The sequence below is a fragment of the Periplaneta americana genome, chromosome 1, assembly GCF_040183065.1.
Source record: "Periplaneta americana isolate PAMFEO1 chromosome 1, P.americana_PAMFEO1_priV1, whole genome shotgun sequence".
Lineage (NCBI taxonomy): Eukaryota > Metazoa > Arthropoda > Insecta > Blattodea > Blattidae > Periplaneta > Periplaneta americana.
In genome coordinates this window covers 24,148,414-24,164,064 of record NC_091117.1, presented here as the reverse complement: position 1 = coordinate 24,164,064, position 15,651 = coordinate 24,148,414, and positions in this window count along the sequence as shown.

Below are 15,651 nucleotides of genomic sequence, written 5' to 3'. Positions count from 1 at the left end.
ATTCTCCTATTTGATTAATATATCCAGAGATATTGGTACTTCAATGCAGCGTCGTTTGATTATTTTTATCCAGAATTAAGAATTTGAATCTTTTATTAGGAAGCAAGATCATTTACGAACACTAGAAAAAGTAGGGGACCTAATATTGATCCTTGTGGAATTCCATTTAATTAATATTTCCTTCCCCTTGAAAAATTATGATCAAACGCTCTAACCAGTTCAAATGTAGCTACTTTTCAATGGTTATTCAGTACACTATGGTAAATTTACATACACAATTTTGTTGGGATATCTTTGATATTTCCAGATGAAAAATAAATAAAAAAATATATGTTGAAAATGTGGAAAACTCACGTCTGGGTTCCTTAATATAGAATTTGCCTGTGGGACCACGTCCAGGAAATGGATAAAACAGGATCTCCCAAGAACAAAATGCTACCAAACCAATCAGTAGAGAAGATATATTGGTGAACCGAGAAGACACAGATCACAATAAATAATTGAGCGGCTGCAAGGAACCTTTGGGTTCAGTGCCTGAAAGAAGAAGATGAACAGGAGAGAGAAGAATCACAGTATATACTATATATGGCTGCTCCTGGTATTCGAGGCCGTTGACAGTGTCCATATTTTCAGTAATTAATTAAAATAGTTACGGTTTTAATAATCTGTTAATGTTCAGAGCTTATTTTTTGAAGCTATTATCACCAACTCTTCTTGTTACTGGTAAACCGGAGACATACCTTCAATAAATCAAACCTATGAAACCTATGTGACAGTACAGAGCATAATTTTTCAAGAGGAAGAAAATGTTAATTAAATGGAATTCCACAAGGATCAATATTAGGTCCCCTACTTTTTCTAGTGTTCGTGAATGATCTTACCCGCTAATAAAAGATGTAGGTCATCCATATTATTTGCAGCTGACACAAGTATAGTAATTACAGACAATAACTCCAGCACATTCCAATCGTCAACAGAGGTAATTCTCCTCAGAATATATAATTGATTCTCAGCCAATAAATTAGTATTAAATTGTAACAAAACATAATCCAATTTAAATCCTGTCCAAATTCAATCTCTCAAATTTCAAGCGCAATAATTAGCAATAGGTCCCTAATATAAACAACTACCAAATTTATTGGCTTACAAATCGATGTGTTAAATTGGAAAAATTGTATTAAAGAAATTACCTTCAAACTAAATTCAGCATGTTTTTCTATTAGATCTCTGCAAGATACGGTAAATACCTGTACCTTAAAAACAATATATTTTGGATAATTCCACTCGGTAATGAGTTTTGGAATAATATTTTGGGGAAATTCTACAGATAGTAATAGTATATACCTATTACAAAAAAGAGTAGCCTAATTAGAATAATAGTAGGTGCCAAATCTAGGGAATCGAGTTGGAATATTAAAAAAAACTACAAACAATGCCCATGGCTTGTCATATTTTTTCATTAAACTTCCTTGTATGTAATCGTGAACTTACTCAACAGTTCATAGCATAAATTCGCGTCAAAAAATTACTTTCATACTCCATCGGCAAGTCTATCATGCTATCAAAAAGAACTGCGTTATATGGCATTAAAATTTTTAATAGCCTCCTTATGTATATAAAAAATCAAACTCAGAACATAAGATTATTTGAGGCCAAATTAAAGAAGTAATACCTAATTTCTCACGCCTTCTATTCTGTGGGTGAATTTATGACTTTCAAACAACACTTCATGAATATTTCTGTCTTGTATTAAGTATTGATACTAAACTTTTGTGTTGTACTTGTAAATATATTGTAAAACTCTTCTGTATATTTCAACTAGTAAGGTAAAGGTATCCCCGTCACACGCCATGAAGGCACTTGGGAGGGCATAGAGGTAGAGCCTCGTGCTTTCCATGACCTTGGCACTAGAATGAGGTGGTGTGGTCGGTACCACGCTCCGACCGCCTTTTACCCCCGAGAAAGACCCGGTACTCAATTTTATAGGAGGCTGAGTGAACCTCGGGGCCGTTCTGGAAGTATGGCAATGAGAAAAATCCCGTCACCACTTGGGATCGAACCCCGGACTTCCAGTCCGTAGTCAGCTGCTCTACCGACTGAGCTACCCGGCCGCCCATTTCAACTAGTGTGTGACTGTAATTAAGACTTTGTAGTACTATTACGATTTTTTTGACATGTTCCGTATTCTAGCTGTGAAGCTATGTATAAATGCCATGGAATATAAATAAATACAATACAATCAGTAGGTCTACACTTATCCTCGATGATGTCATCATATTCACCAACGTTTTCTGCAGAATTATCTAATATTCTTCTGTAGGTCTCTTGATATTTAATTACTTTTATGCTCGACCATGCCGAAGTAATTATACACCTGGTAGCAGTCCTTTAATGCACATCATTAAAGTACACCTATTCATTAAAGTTCAGATTTTCGATTATTCTCGGATATGCAATCGAAAGACAACGAGGGAAACGTCACGGAGGCTGGAAATTCAATACTGTCGCAGAAGGTTATGTTCTGTTACTATAATAATTAGCGTTAATTGTAAATAATATTCAAATAAATTCAATTTGTCATCTCGTTTTTCAATTCTAAATCAATTTCCAGGTTATATCAAAATTAGTTCATGTTATTCTCTAAATTATATCAAGGTCAATGACATTATTGTTCCTCGGAAAAAATCAATACTTTCGCGTCTGCGCACATCTCACAATTCACGAGCTATGCACAAGGTCACTTCCGATCTTCAGTCAGATGCGATTAAAATGAATACTTGTGAATAATTTGAAGTTAGAAATATGGTCGAGCATAAAAAGTCGTACGAAACTTGCCTATAATGGTAATTAAGACGCTCGTATGAAAATTATGAAACTCGTTTGCACTCGTTTCATAAACAAACATACTCGCGTCTTAATTACTATCACTATAGGCTCGTTGCATAATGTACTATTTTCTTCCTCCTGGAAAAATTATTCTCTGTACTGTTACACAGATGGTTGTATAAAATCAACGACGAAACGCTGTTACCTTTTCAATGTTCTGCTTCGCCACTCGTATTTCTTCCAGTACCGGTACTTCAAGTCCCTGCGTCTTTTGACAGTAATATATTTCTCTGCAGGCCTCGACGCCGAAGAAATGATGAGAGATGGCGTATGATCAGTCACGCTGCTCGGCGACATGGTTCGTTAATCTTGCACTACTCTTTAATCACCCAGCGTAATCTTGCTCCAGATATTGGCGGGAAGGAGAATTTCTGCGTCTCCCGCCATTCCTAGATGAGTTGTTCCCCAGCATTTCAAGTACCTTGTCTCTTAATGCAGGTTTCTCCCCGACCGGTAATCCACTTCTTTGTGCCATGTTTGACGGCGTATGATCAATCACGGGCATCCGACTGGTGGTGGCAGCAGCCCTGGTCCGGAGAATGTTGATCACCTTGATTGCGCACGCTGGAACGGGAGCGAGCTTTATGAAGGAGCTCTGCAATAAAAATGTAGATCTGTTGATACAGAATCAGCAGCCAGTTTTGAGGGTTCCTTCTGACGACACACACCGCGGGCCGCGGCTTTCGCTTTCGTTATGCATGTCAAAGAAAGCAATAACAGTATTAGCTGTTGCTGTTTAAAAAGAAACTCCCTATCTCCCCAGACACTTTTGCTTAGACAACATTACATAGGAAATCAACAAATAAATATGAGTAACGAAGAACAGAGATACATTGAATTATTTATCATAACTAAGGCTAGGATTTTGATGACCTATAAATCATGAAAAAATGTCCTAAAAACAATGCATTTGTGACCTAAAAATCTTTGAAAAATTCCCTTAAAAATGCCCTAAAAATTGATCTTATCTAACTGGCTTAGTAGGAAAAGAGGTTTTGTACTACTTAATATTTAGATTAGTAATTAAATTAAATTCTAGTACCAACATTTCGGTTTCTTTAGTTTTACATATTTTTTTCTAAGTAGTACACTTTAATTATTTTACCTGATATAGTTTCCATGTAGTCCACCACAAGGCCACTCTTATCCGGAACTAGCAGGCACAGAGGAGTCTATATTGAAGGAGTGGTTGGACTGATACATTACAGGGGGTATACTACGTTAAAATGGCAATATTTGTGTACAAAAACGATTAAAGAATAACTCTTCTCGGGTTCTCAGCCAGGTGAGTTGGAGATTAGCTTCCAAGCTTTCGACGGCTAGCTCTGCCATCTTCTTCAGGGATGAGGGTTCCTTCTGACGACACACACCGCGGGCTGTGACTTTCGTTTTCGTTATGCATGTCATACTACTTCATCCCTGAAGAAGATGGCAGAGCTAGCCGTCGAAAGCTTGGAAGCTAATCTCCAACTCACCTGGCTGAGAACCCGAGAAGAGTTATTCTATATCAAACGCCGGGAAAGCTTCAAGTCATACAAAAACGATTAAAATATTATAAAAAATAATGGGTTTTAATGGACAAAATATGTGGAGAAAATATCGAAGGAAATAAACATTATTTTACATTAATAGTGGGGATTTTTGGCCAAAATTGAATGAAAATGCCAAAAAAAATGACCGAATGAAACAAAAAATGCTATTATGAGTTGAAACAGGCAAAAAATGCCCTAACAAATATGTCTTGAAACACTTAGTTTATCACATAACATATAAATACTAAAGCAGCTATGTTTCTAGCTTACTAGAAAAAAGATGCAATTTCATCAAAATCCTAGCCCTAATCATAACTGTTGGTTTGTTTTTTTTTATGTCGCAGAGAATTAAACAACTTGTGTTTGCAGTTAGTGGACCTAAACCACTACGGCACCTCAGTTATGAGTAGAACTCGGAAGTTGATCTAGAAATCACAGAAAATGACTTATAAAATGACCTTAAATTTCTGAAAATATGACATTAAAATTAAGAAAAAATGACCATGGTCTTAATAGTAAAATTCTAACAAAATAATAGTTTAATTTCATCTGTAGAAAATGCATTCTCACCAAACTCAGTCGCTAACCATCGCAAAAAACTTTCTCTGCTTTGTTTTTCTTTCAGCATTTTTATGTCTTCACTTGTGAGATACAATATGCTGACTGCGGGCACTGCGCTGTAGTATTTGTTCTCTTGCGTTGAATGGGGGGAAGCACGTAACATACGTGATCATGAGGCAAGGCTGATGAAAAGGAAAATTCTTGTAAGACAAAATCGAATTGCTTAAGCAAACTGCAGTAGGTTCTCGAATATAAACTACGAGTATACTGTAAACAATGTGCGTTCGTAAGCAGAAAAGGGCAAAAATGCAACGAAAAGTGGAACATTTTCTAAGAAATTATCAATAGACAATAAGAGCCCGAAAAATGAAAAAAAGAAAATGCAAAATAAAAGTAAGCTATAGGCCCTAGTAGTTCGTGTTGAAATGAAAGTCCACACCTGTGGAGTAACGGTCAGCGCGTCTGGCCGCGAAACCAGGTGGCCCGGGTTCGAATCCCGGTCGGGGAAAGTTACCTGGTTGAGGTTTTTTCCGGGGTTTTCCCTCAACCCAATACGAGCAAATGCTGGGTAACTTTCGGTGCTGGATTCCGGACTCATTTCACCGGCATTATCACCTTCATTTCATTCAGACGCTAAATAACCTAGATGTTGATACAGCGTCGTAAAATTACCCAATAAAATAAATAAATAAAATTGAAATGAAACAAGTTTGTATTGAACCCTGCATTGTCTGTGATATCTCAGAAAAAGGATGATATTTCTTCAACTTCCGAGCACTAGTCATAGCAAATAGGTACGTCATTGCTTTTATCGGCACGCGTGCTATAACAAGCAAATAATTACGCTTGATTTTCGATGTAGTAACAACCTGTTTATAATGCTAGGATGACATAATAGTACATTATGCAACGAGCCTATAATGGTAGTAATTAAGACGCAAGTATGATTGTTTCATACGAGCGTCTTAATTACCGTTATAGGCAAGTTTCATACGACTTTTTATGCTCGACCATATTTCTAACTTGAAAGTATTCAAAATTATGGTTATGTGCGAACTGACCTGAATTGTGAGATGTGCGCAGACGCGAAAGTATTGATTTTTTCCGAGGCCGAATTTCATTGACCTTGGCACAGAATAAGATGAACATAACTAGTATAACCTGAAAATTGATTTAGAATATTGAAAAACGAGATGACAAATTGAATTTATTTGAATATTATTTACAATTAACTCTAATTATTATAGTAACAGAACATAACCTTCTGCGACAGTATTGGATTTCCAGCCTCCGTGACTTTTCGCTAATTCTCTTTCGATTGCATATCCGAGAATAATCGATACTTGCTGTTTTATAACTGTACAAAGCTGACTTGTCATTGGCTGAACGCCTGTACTTTAATGAGTAGGTGTACTTTAATGACATGCATTAAAGAACTGCTACCAGGTGTATAATTACTACATTTCGGCATGGTCGAGCATAAAATATCTTACACTTCATCTCTTACTTGAACTGATATGGATGACAGTTAATGGAGATAAAACGGGAATATCCTGAGAAAATATAACATCTCTTTGTTTGTACATTTCTCTAGTTTTCATCAAAATGTGAATTGAAGTCTCCAGTGTAAATAGTCGAAAAGCCATAACTCCAGCCTTGCTATCGAAATAACTTTTCGAAGTCTTCATTCCAAGCTTCAACCCATAAGTTAAAATAAAAATTTGTGGTTTTCTGGTGGCTATTAAATTAATTGCCATTAAAATGTCGTAGCGGAAATGTCTGGAAAAAGCAAAAAGAAGACTTTTAAATGTATTTTACTAATGGTTGTTGATTTGCTGGTAATGTTAATTGCGAAGGGGAAGATAGTGGTCGCTGTAATGAGAGAGATTTGAAAGGAAGCGACCGGAAATCTCTAGAGTACAGGCGAAGACACGCTCCCACGTGATGATTCAGCAGACTCTGTAACGATGTTAGACGTTTAATTTGTGTTGACGAATCAAGGAGCATTCAACTCGGAACCCACTGGAGGATCCAAGTAAAATTACCGGACGTGGTTGACATTTATACCACCTACCGTTCTGTTAATTTATCTATTCGTTGCATTGATTGTGGCAAATAATAGTTTCCGAAACTTTTCTGTGTTACGCTATTTTCTTTTATCGCCGGATTAAAATTTACGTACTATGTTACATTGACTATTACACTATTACTACGTAATACTACTTTTGACCAATAAAACTGTACGAAAGGACGTATTTCAACCAATCATGGCTGCTTATCGCACAATTTTATCGCGTCCCTAGCATTTGTTTAATTTTATAGCGTCCCTAGCATTTGCTTAATTTTATCGCGTCCCTAGCATTTGTTTCTTTGTTTGCCAACATTTGAAACTGCGCTGGTCTGGACGTCAAAAAAAAAAAAAAAAATATATATATATATATAATTACAAACCATTCCAGTCGATGCACAGCAGTTTCAAATATGACTCGCATTGGCATTCAAGAACAAGAATTAATAAAAATCACTGATCATACCTATGCATCTTCTGAAATCTGATTTACAAATAAATGAAGAGCACCATTCGGAAATCCTGAATAAGTTGAATACACCATGTAGGCTTAAATCAACGAGTTTCACTTCTATTACGCACACGTCCAATATAACATCAATTGAACCACAAACCACATTCAAATTTGAAAATTATATATTCAATAATTATTCCTTTTAAAATTATTCATTCGGAAATCCTGAATAAGTTGAATACACCATGTAGGCCTAAATCAACGAGTTCCACTTCTATTACGCACACGTCCAATATAACATCAATTGAACCACCAACCACATTAAAATTTGAAAATTGTACATTCAATAATTATTCCTTTTAAAATTATTCATGTTTATTTTTTATGTCGTCGTCGTTAATTAAAACTTTTCTAACACTTGTGTATATTAGTTAGGTTATGTTATAGCTTCTGCTATATGATATTATGGATAGTCACGTATCAGAGATTGTTTAATATTAAGATTTATTGAAAATCATCTATCAAGTGACGTTGATTACTGGGATTCGGATAATTGAAGTGGAATGCAACTGTCTTAATAAAAATGAAACTGAATCAACAAAGCCTTCTAGACTAGTAACATTGCCATCATGTATAGATCGAGAATTCTCGACGAGAAGGCATTGCTCACTACTGCCATCTAGCATGCATCTAGCGTAATATTTGTAATGTTGAGATGGTACAATAATACATTTGAAGACAGTTGTATTTTCGTAAGTCAATTAATATTTTATTGTATTGGAGTACTTCGTTACTTCTAATCTTTATATACTTTCTTCTAATCGTGTAATAGTCAATTAAATCCCACTCGAGTTTTGATTTTCTCTAGATAAATCAAAACGTCTAGTGAGATTACTGTTGATAACATTCAGCACTCACTCTCCTCACAGTAGCTACTGGAAGTGTTGCCCATCTTATATGATACATAATTCATAGATCCTGTTCCATTAAAAATATTCACTAGAATATAGTATTTTTTTCTACAAAGAACTTGATGGTCAGAAAATTTACGCCTAAAGTATTCCGTTGTTCTGCCACACGATTTTTTTTTCCGTATGTGCATAATAAGATCTATTGTAACTTATGGTAGTGAAACCTGAGTACTAAGTAAAAGAAAATTACAGATTACTATATGGGAAAGAATGGTGTTATGAAGAAAATGCGGTCCAGTTGATGACAGGGTTTGCTGTGGGGAAGAACAAATATTGAAGTGCTGAATCTCTTCCAAGATATGGACTTGGTCACACTAATTAAAAACAGACGTTTGAAATGGTTGCTAATAGTCTCTACAGGGCGATTCAGCGAAAGCATGCAAAAATTAAATAAATAAAGGATGCTCTACAGAACATTTTGAGATAAGGAACTTGGGGACTGCGAAGTGAGATTCTGCGACTCGAGTTTTCTCTAAGTCAAAGAATGCCACACTGCATGCTCCGAGTCGAAAGTTTTCGATCATATGTTGACGAGATATTCGCTTCGCTTTTCTTCTTAAATGTTACATATGTAGCCTACGCTAAGAAGGAATTGAAACAGTAGTCTGTTATGAGCTGGGCTACAAATCTTTAAACATTTTCGCCCACTCAACAATTATTAATGTCCCTCACTGTACAGACCGATTATTTAGTCCTGACAGCTCAGCGACGTGAAAGAGGGGAAGTAATAGGAGGAGTGGGGAGAGTTAGAGATTAGGGCGAGCGGTCGGTAAAGGCAAGCGAGTGAATTACCCAAACACCCCTTGGCGTAACTAAATGGACTTGCCTGCCCCACGCGCATATCTCCGGCGACTTTCAGGACTAAATAATGGTACTGTACTACTGTGCTTAACTCCTCGAATGGTATGAAAGATTCTCTCATGTACACATATCATGTTTTGTAGACAGAACCACCTTATGAACGATAGGTAAACAACGAAACATGATGGACTGTCTACGTGTAACATGTAAATACAATCTCGCTATCACCAATACCATCGACGCTAAATAACCTAGTAGTCTAGTTGATACAGCGTCGTTAAATAACCAACTAAAATTAATTAAGGATAAGTAAGAGGGCATGAGAAAAAAATGATGGTGGTGGCGGTGGTACGTTGTTTGGTCGAAGTCAAATACAGAGCATATCAGAAGTCCGGTAACACTTTCAATATTTTATTACACAAAAACTACCAATGATAGCACTTTCAAACACACGTCAGTTTAAAGTCAAACTCTCAGAGTTATTCAGCCGCTTAATTTTCGGCGACGAAGCGACATTCCATACGAGTGGGAAAATTAACAAGCACAACTGTCGTGTTTGGGGTACACAGAAACCTCACAGAATCATTGAACATGAGCGTGATTCACCAAAGGTGAATGTTTTCTGCGCGTTGTCACAACGAAAACTGTACAGACCTTTCTTCTTCTTCATTGAAGCTACTGTGACTGGACATTCATATCTGGACATGTTGGAGCAATGGTTGGTAACTCAACTTAGACAAGATCTCGATGACGATTTCATCTTTCAGCAAGATGGGGCTCCGCCACATTTCCACAATACAGTTCGTGCTTACCTGAATCGTTGGATAGGACGTGCTGGAGTAAGCGACAGATGTTTCATGACATTGCCACAAAGGTCACCCGATATGACTGCATGTGACTTTTTTTTCTATGGGGGGTACCTAAAGGACCGTGTGTTTGTACCGCCTTTGCCACGTGATTTAGAGGAACTAAAAACAGAATTCGAGAAGCTGCCGCCACGGTCACAGAGGATATGTTGAAAAGGGTATGGGAAGAGTTTGAGTATCGTTTGGACATCTGCCAAGTCACTCGTGGTTTACACATTGAATCTCTGTAAGCTGTAAAACGAACTTTGAGAGTTTGACTTTAAGCTGACGTGTGTTTGAAAGTGCTATCATTAGTAGTTTTTGTTTAATAAAATATTGAAAGTGTTACCGGACTTTTGATATTCCCTGTATAGTATGACGAAATTATAATTATTCAATTTCATTGCATCCGTCTGGTATGTTTTTTTTTTTAATTTGTTTGCTACAGAAATGTAAATTATAACGGAATTTTTTATTGATGTATTCGTACTTCATTGTACCCCTTACTGTTAAGGCTGTTGTTGGGGAAACCTTGCCCGTTGCCCACGTTGCTGAGGACAGTCCCATGTATGGGGCACGACGCAATCAATAGTTCAATAGCTCTCTGTTTAAGTTTGGTTTACAATCCCTTTGCTTCTATGGATCAGGAGTTACACTGGAACTGACACACGTGTAGTGAGCTGTGCTTTGTGTGTGAGCTTGACACGTGTGGCAAGGCGGCGTGTCTTGCACACGCACACGGCCACAGGCATGTCTGCCCCTCTCGTTCGATTTAGGTATTTAAAAATGAAAATATAGATTTTTTTTCTCTCCAGTTTCCCTGAAGTTGATCAACAGTAATGAAGTATTTACAGACGTTTGTAGATTACATGTTACTGAATATAATGATGATGATGATGATGATTCCATGAGGCATGCCACTTGTTGACCTGCTTCGGCCTAACTTTCCGAAAAGTCGTTTCATAGATTTTTTCATGTAATCTTTTACCTTTCGATATATCATTCATTCATAGTTTTTTTTTGCCGAAGGGCAAGTCTTTTACGACAAACCCAATCTCCCCTCTTTTCTGCCTTTTAGCCCAGATCACATATATAACAGATTGATCATCCCTATGTTAAAATTGGTAGCACTTTGAAGAGAACAACCGCCAGGATCGCCACTCGTCCGCAGTAAACGAACACGAGATGGCAGTACAGTCGCTAATGCAATTCAAATGGGAGTTATGACGTGACTCCTTATGTAACAACTAGATGGCAGCATAGTAAACCTGACAAAAGTTGTTATCGTCAAAGCATAGAAGGCCGAGCAATCTGGATATATATCTGTAGTACTCGGGAAAAGTGACATGTCAGTTTCCACAAACCTTTTTTGATAATTTATTGACAACTTACACTGGTTTATGTCGATTTGATTTTTTTCTGTATGAATTATTGTAATGGGAGGAATACATATGTATTTTTTTCCAAGCGAGCAGATGTTCCGTAAGTTTTCAATACATTATGAAAAAAGGTTTGTGAAAACTGACTTGTGTCACTTTTCCCAAGCACTGCAGATATGATCTAGGCTTTTAGTATCCACATACGATCTATATATCTTAATATTGTCTATCATCTGACACCTTCTGCCCCAAATTTATCTTTCGTTCACCATTCTTTCCAGTGCATCCTTCAGTAGGCAGTTTCTTCTTAGTGACTCAGCCAATTTCTTTTCCTATTCCTGATCAGTTTCAGCATTATTCTTTCTTCACGCACTCTTTCTAGCAGAGCTTAATTTCTTATTTTGTCTGTCTATTTCATACACTCCATTCGTTTCTCTTCATTTCGTCGTAATGTGCATGTTTGTGCCCCGTACAATGTCACACTCCACACAAAGCACGTCACTAGTCTCTTCGTTAGTTCTTTTTTCCAGAAGTCCGCAACAGATGCTCATTTTTCTATTGAAACTTCCTTTTCCATTGCTATCCTCCTCTTGACTTCCTGGAGCAGTTCATGTTACTGCTTATAGTGCAACCCAAGCATTTAAAGCTGTCCACTTGTTATACTGCCTCATTTTTCTTCCGATAACTATGGTCCTGGTCTTGTTGGCATTTATCTTCATCCCATACTGCTAACAAAGCCGTATCACCTTTGGTATATAAATTATAAAAGTTCTGATAGTTTGTATACATGCTAAACATATTCAGTTTTTTTTTCTATTGCTTGTAAATGGCTTTTAAGGAACCCGAAGGTTCATTGCCGCCCTCACATAAGCCCGCCATTGGTCTCTATCCTGAGCAAGATTAATCCAGTTCCTTCCATCATATCCCACCTCCCTCAAATCCATTTTAATATTGTCCTCCATCTACGTCTTGGCTTCCCCAAAGGTCTTTTCCCCTCTGGTCTTCCAACTAACACTATATGCATTTCTAGATTCACCCATACGTGCTACATGCCCTGCTCATTTCAAACGTCTGAATTTAATATTCTTCATTATGTTAGGTGAAGAATACAATGCTTGCAGTTCTGCATTGTGTTACTTTCTCCATTCTCCTGTAACTTCATCCCTCTTAGCCCCAAATATTTTCCTAAGCACCTTATTCTCGAGCACCCTTAACCTCTGTTCCTCTCTCAAAGTGAGAGTCCAAGTTTCACAACCATAAAGAACAACCGATGATGTAAATGTTTTATAAATTCTAAGTTTCAGATTTTTTGAGAGCAGACTAGATGATAAAAGCTTCTCAACCGAATAACAACACGCATTTCCCATATTTATTCTGCGTTCAATTTCCTCCCGAGTGTCATTTATATTTGTTACTGTTGCTCCAAGATATTTTAATTTTTCCACCTCTTCAAAGGATAAATGTCCAGTTTTCGTATTTCCATTTCGTACTATGTTCCAGTCACCAGACATAATCATACACTTTGTTTTTTTCGGGATTTACTTCCAACCCTATCTCTTTACTTGCTTCAAGTAGAATTTCCGCGTTTTCCCTAATCGTTTGTGGATTTTCTCCTAACATATTCATGTCATCCACAAACAATCAGCTGATGTAACCCGTTCAAATCCAAACCCTCTCTGTTTTCCTGGATTTTAGTAATGGTATATTCCAAAGCGAAGTTAAAAAGTAAAGATGATAGTGCATCATCTCCTTGCTTTAGCCCGTAGTGAATTGGAAAGCATCAGACAGAACTATTTTAAATTCTTCTGCTGTCTCCATTAGTTTCGTGAACCTGATATAAGCTTACTTCATTTCAGCTGCTCTTACTCTTGATGCATCTGCTACTCCAATTGCCCAGTTTTCACTACCGTGTAAAAGTGTGGGGATAGCTAGTGTACTGTATAATTTAATCTAGATGGTTTCCAGTACCTTTACGGTCTTCTGCAGAAGCGGTGGACGACCAATGTTACATGAACTGAACGATATTAGGGCTGGATTTGAGGAGTCTTCCGGAGAACTGTGAGTGCAGTACCCTTCTGCTTTCATGTTATCTGTGGTAGCATGTTGCCGGTACCCGTATGTTTTATATAAATAAGTCAATAACGAAGAAGCTGATATCGCGCGAATGCAGTTCTCGGTTGACCTCGGGCAAGACTGCTGATGTGCTGTGAAGCGCTGCTGGCGTGATAAAGTGCAGCGTTTCGTCACCGCCTACATCTCCTTATTCTTCCTGGGTCGTGTAGTTTGACAGCGATAGCGCTATCAAATCTAGGGAACTGTGCCTACGTTGAAGAAATTTTGATGTCGCTGAGTAGTGTAGATTTTTAAAAGAAATGTTACGTTTCTAGAGATATTTCACAGAAGATCACAGAATTCATTGCCATTGGAAGATTTGAACTTCAAATTGTTTAGAGATTTCTTATCTATATTGTTACGAAATCGTTTTCCCATTTTAGCATGCACAAGGTCGGAATAAACTATACTTCGTTCCATAAAGTCTGACAGGATAAGTAAACATTGTCGGTAGAGGAGGAGAGAAGTATAATTGTATTCAACGAATGGCAGAGGTCTCATTCCACGCTCGACTTGAACTTGGGCAGTCTGAAGCGTTCTATAGTGAGGGTCACATAAGAACAGTTCCTAAACAGGAAATATTGCCGTCTTGTCACTGTTGCCAACTGTTGCCAGAATCACACGATCCTTAGCACTAAATGACTTATTTACTTCCGTACTTTATGTTGGAAGGTTATTCTAAATAATTCAACAATTTGTAACATATTTTCGTAGGCAAACTATACGAGAAAGGGATCAACATGTCAAGTATTTTGTCTGGCAATACGAAATTCATTGGTTTGACTAAACAATTGACTCACGAGACCTAACCTAAAAATGTATTTTGTTTGACCACATGAAATTATCAGTACTAACTCCGAAAACTTACCTGACTATAGTCTTGAATTATAACCACAACGCAACACATAAAATAACTATTATGTATTAATATCAATGCTGATATTAATTAATTATTAGTAATTATGCAAATCTAGCTTTCAGGTAGAAGCTCCCTGTGAAGCAGGTTTGAATAATTTCAAGGGAAATATTGTTCCGGGTCCAGGCATCGATCCTGGGACCCTTCGCTTAGCGCACGAATGCTCTACCGACTGAGATACCCCAGGAACTATACACGACACCGTCACAATTCTTCCCTTTATATCCATACAACTCAAATGGGTTGATAAGACGCCAGAAACCCAACTTTGAGTGTGGCTTAAATTATGGCTACAATGTTCAAATTAAACTAGCTTCCGGCAACAGGCTCAGAAATCTAGTATAATTTCAATTTCATGGAACTCCAGTACCGACAAATATTATCGATATTTGTCTCAGCTGCCATCATACCAGTTACAAAATCATTACCATTTGTAGTATTTGTCAGTATCGAAATTCGAAACGAAGTTGGCAAAAGAAAATTCAACCTGCAAACTAGAAAATCACCACAGTCCACTAGCATATGTAGTAATGGGGGGAAAAATGGTTAGGTTTCACCCTTAGGGTATGAAGTAAGCTGACCCGGACTATATCAAGACAAGCGTGGAATGAGACCTCTGCCATTGGTTCAGTAGCAATTATACGTCTCTCCTCCTCTGCCGGCAATGTTTACTTCTCCTGTCAGACTTTATGGAACGAAGTATAGAATGTTTTAATTTTGTCTCTACCTACACTACCATATGGTAGTCACATCTGCACGATGAAACAAAAAGATAAAAAAAAAAATTGCATTCAGCTGAGGTTGTTTTCCAGTAAAACAGCAGGTTACACACTTTTCGATCATAATAAAAATAAAAATATATTAAAAGACATAAAAGTGACATTATCTGAAGGAAAAAATTCGAAACTAGAAAAGCAATTTTCGTTGCAGCATGTTTTTGAATTAGCAGTTACAAACAGAATAGCCCTACATGATAAATTGTAATCCTACTGGTTTGAGATGTCTCGGAAGACGAATGAAAATACTACTAGATGGGGCCTATACGTCTGTTGGGTCTAGTTCGTGATGGCTAAAGATGATGATAACTGGGCTCGGAAGTTGAAGACCTGGAAGTTAATATTGCAAC